Raw genomic sequence first — 4,872 nt, forward strand, 5'->3', positions numbered from 1 at the left:
GGCTATAAAGAGACCTTCAACAGATGAGTAGGAAGTTGGGACTTTCTTCTCATCTGGTGGTAATGAATTTCTCCTCCCTTGAAGTGTCAGAGGAGACCACGTGGGGAGCCTGGGCTTCCCTCCCCACCTGGTAGTAATAAGGAGTCCTTCCCATTCTCCACCTGAGTGATGTCAGAGGAAGCCTAGAGAATCTGGACTTTCACCATTGCCTAGTAGTAATAAAGCCACCCTATCCCCACTCACCAGTAGAGGCCACCCAGGGAGCAGTAACAAGTCAATCCTATCTCTCCCAGTCAGGGAGGTATCAGTGGAGACCTAGAAGTAGGAAAGCAGAACTCTTACCCTTGCTCAGCTGTAACAAGAAGCCTCCTCTATCAACTGTAAATGGAGGCCTGGTGTGGAATGTGAATTTCTACCTCCACCAGTGGTAATAAGACTCTATTACATTGTCCCCTATCAGAGGAAGCAAGTTAAAACAGAAAGCTTAATTAAGATTCAGTCTCATAAAAAAAAAGTCCATATTTCAGTAAAAAGTTACTCATCACACCAAGAATCAGGAGAATCTTCAACTGAATCAAAAAAGATAATCAATCAACATCAACAATGTTGTAACAAAAATGTTAGAATTATGAAGATCTTAAAGCAGCCATCAAAAAATGCTTCCATAAGCAATTACGAACACAATACAAACAAATGAGAATATACAAAGTCTCAGTAAAGAAATAGAAAGTCTCAGCTAATAAATAGAAGATATGAAAAAACAAATGTAAATTTTAAAACTGTAAAATATAATAACTAACATTAAAATTCAATGGATGGGCTCCACAATAGAATGGAAGGCACAGAGGAAAGAAGCAATAAACTTAGAGGTAGAGTAAAAATTACCCAATCTAATCAATGGAGAGAATGTAGACCGGGAGGGAAAAAAAAAAGATCTTCTCAGCCTTGTGGAACCATAAGTACTAACGTTTGTGTCATCAGAGTCCCAGAAGGAGAGGAGAAAGAGAGTGGAGCTAAAAATGTACTTGAATAAATAACGACTAGGGCCGGCCCCATGGCTTAGCGGTTAAGTGCGCCCGCTCCACTACTAGCGGCCCAGGTTCAGATCCTGGGTGCGCACCAATGCACCGCTTCTCCAGCCATGCTGAGGCTGTGTCCCACATACAGCAACTAGAAGGATGTGCAACTATGACATACAACTATATACTGGGGCTTTGGGGAAAAAAAGGGGGATGATTAGAGATAGATGTTAGCTCAGAGCCGGTCTTCCTCAGCAAAAAGAGGAGGATTAGAATGGATGTTAGCTCAGGGCTGATCTTCCTCACACAGAAAAAATAATAATAATAATAATGACTAAAAACTTTCCCAAGTTGGAAAAAACATAAACCTACAGATTCAAGTAAGTTGAGTTAACCCCAGCTGTATAAAATCAAGGAAATCCAAACCAAGACACACTGTAGCCAAATTTCTGAAAACTGAAAAAAAAAAAAAAAAGAGGAAGAAAGAAAAGAAATTTTGAAAGTAGCAAGAGAGAAATGATACCTTATCTCTAGGGGGAAAACAATTTGAATGAGAGCTGGTTTTTTAATCAGAAGTCATGCAAGTCAGAAAGAAAATGTAAACAGTTTTCAAGTCCTGAAAGAAAAGAATTTTAAACACAGAATTCTATATGCAATGAAAGTGTGCTTCAGGAATGAAGAGAAAATCAAGGCATTCTCAGCTGAAGGAAAACTAAGATAATTTGTCACTAGACCGACACTAAAAGAAAGGCTAAAGAAAGTTCACTAAACTGAGAACATAATAAAAGAAGAAATCTTGGAACTCAGGGATGTAGAAAAAACAATTCAAGAAATAAACATAGGAGTAAATACAACAAATTTTCCTACTTGTCTTGAGTTCTTAAATTATGTTTGATTGACAAAGCAAAATTATCACAGTCTAATATGATTTTAAATGTATTTAGAATTATTGGGTTATAAATAGAGGACAAAGTGATATAAAAAGACACAGGGTTTCTATACTTCCCTTGAAGCAGCAACACCAGTAGGATGTAATAGTTTTGTATATGTAAGGTAATAACTAGAGCAACACTAAAAAAGCTATACAAAAAGATACAGTCAAAAATATTGTGGATTTACTGTCAATAAATTAAAATTAAATTATAAAAAATATTCAAATAACCCACAGGAAGTTGGAAAAAAGAAAACAGAAAAATGAAAAACAGAACAAATAGAGAACAAAAAATAAAATGGCAGACAATCACTAACATATCAATAACCACATTAAATATAAATGGTCTATATATAACAAAGACAGAGATTTGCAAAGTAGATTAAAAAGCATGACCCAACTCTACACCATCTACAAGAAACTCACTGCAAGTATAATGATAGAGACATGGTGAAATTGAAAGTATGGAAAAAATACATTATGCAACCATTAATCAAAAGAAAACAGGAGTGGTTATATCAATATCAAGTAAAATAGACATCAGGGTAAATAAAATTATGAGAGACAGAAGGCTACACTATATAATGATAAAAGGGTTAATTCACCAAATAGACATAGCAATCCTAAATGTGTACTTACCAAACAATAGAGCTACAAATCATATGAAACAAAAACTAATAGACTTGAAAGGAGAAATAGACAAATCCACAGTTCTAGCTGGAGATCTCTGTACTTCTCTCTCAACAATGGTAGAACAACTAGACGGAAAAAAAGGATTTAGAAGAACTCAATCTTATCAATAGACTCGACCAATAGACTCTAACTGATATTTTTAGGATGTTCCACTCAACAAATCCAAGTGCCCTTGGAACACATAACTGGGCCATAAGACAAGCCTCAACAAATTTAAAAGAAGTGCAATCATACAAACTGTGTCTCTGACTATACCGGAATCAAACCAGAAATCAATAACAGAGAGATAACAGGAAAATCTCCAAACACTTCAAAACAAAACAACATATTTCTAAACGGAACTGAGTGAAAATGAAACAAAACATATAAACATTTGTGGAATACAGCTAAAGTAGCGCTAAGAGGGAAATTTATAGCACTAAATGCATATATTAGAATGAGAAGAAGTTTTCAAATCAATAATCTGAGCTCCCACCTCAAAAATCTGGAAAAAGAAAAGCAAAATAAATCCAAAACAAGGATACAGAAAAATTAGATTATTCATACATTTCCAGTGGGAATATAAAATGTTACAGCCATTCTGGGAAACAATTTGACAGTTTCTTAATAAACATTAAACATTCAATTCCCATACAGCCCAGCAATTTCACTCCTGTTCATTTACTCCAGAGATATGAAAACTTGTGTTCATACAAAAATCTGTACATGAATGTTTATAGCAGCTTTATTTGTACAAGCTAAAAATGAAAAAAAAACAGCTATGCTTCAAGTGGTGAGTGGTTAAACAGAACATTGTACATTCATACCATGGAATACTGCTCAGCAATTAAAAGCAATGAACTATTGGTACACATAATAACTTGGATGAATCGCCACATAAATATACTGAGTAACAAAAAAAATCAATCTCCATAGGTCAAATACTATATGATTTAATCTACATAACACTCTTTAAATGGCAAAATTATAGAAATGAGGAACAGATTTGTGGATGACAAAGTTTAAGACCGAGAGAGAGGCTATAAATGGCAATATGAGAGATCCTTGTGTTGATGGAAAGTTCCTCATCTTGAATGTTCATTGTCAATATCTTGGTTGTGATATTTTTCTATAGTTTTAAAATGTGACTATTGGGGGAAAATGGGATAAAAAGCACAGGAGATCTATCTGTATTCTTTCTTACAGCTGCATGTAAATCTATGATTATCTCAAAATACCATTTTGTTTAAAGGAAAAACATACTGAGTTAGTTCTTTCAGACACTGGCAGACAGTAAAGAGATAAAAAGAGTACTTATCAGAGTAGTGTGAGTAAGGCCTTTTCTGCTTGAATTCCAGATGAAAATCATTGGTTAATTTAGTAATGCAGTTTTTCAGTACTGTAAGTGATGTTTTAGTGATATTTATGCAGTTAAAGGACCCAGGAATACTCAAATTCTGTTTGGACAGTCACTCTTCATCCCCATAGAGTTTCCAAAGGAACTACTCACACATAGAAAAAACAGAGCAAAATTACCATTTTACCCAGAAGCAAAGTGCCTGATACCTCCCAGTTCAGAGTTCAGGTACGTCTGGGAAGGAGAATATGGATTAGCAGGAGGCCTAAATGGGACCTTTCTCCTAATCCTGAAATCAGATTTTGAGGTTGCATCACTTTAGATAAACCCTGAAGCATGATGAGCCACCCAAGGAACTGTGAACCCTAGAAGAGAGGAGGCAGAGAGGAGAATGCATGTATATGATCTTCAAATGAACAATGATCCTGTGTCCAGTAAACACGACTGGTATCTGGTTCTTTGATCTAAATAGCCACTTCTCCGTGGAGAAGAAGCTAGAAAGTAGCTAAGGGAAGAGTTCCTATACAGTTGTTTGGTTCCTGACAAACATTTGGAATGAGTTGGCTGGAATTTTCACTTACAATCAGAGCATTTTGCATCAATTAGACAACATGAAAATAGAAGAATTAAAACGTCTAAAGCCTAATGGCTCTTCCATTACCCAATTACTGTAGTACACACTTGTAATTTTGGGCTCCTCTTCATCCAAATGTCTTATCATCTGGGAGTAATACATCATGCAAGGAGCAATCGGATGACTTAAAGCATCTGCATCAGAGAGCAGAGTACACTGGGTGCAGTTCTGGAACAGAGCGCAATGGAGAAGTTCAGGAACACAGGGACTTTTCAGTGGTAGTGATGCCAGAGGCAGGCAGTGTACGAAAGAGACATGC

Source organism: Diceros bicornis, chromosome 15, assembly GCF_020826845.1.
Source record: "Diceros bicornis minor isolate mBicDic1 chromosome 15, mDicBic1.mat.cur, whole genome shotgun sequence".
Lineage (NCBI taxonomy): Eukaryota > Metazoa > Chordata > Mammalia > Perissodactyla > Rhinocerotidae > Diceros > Diceros bicornis.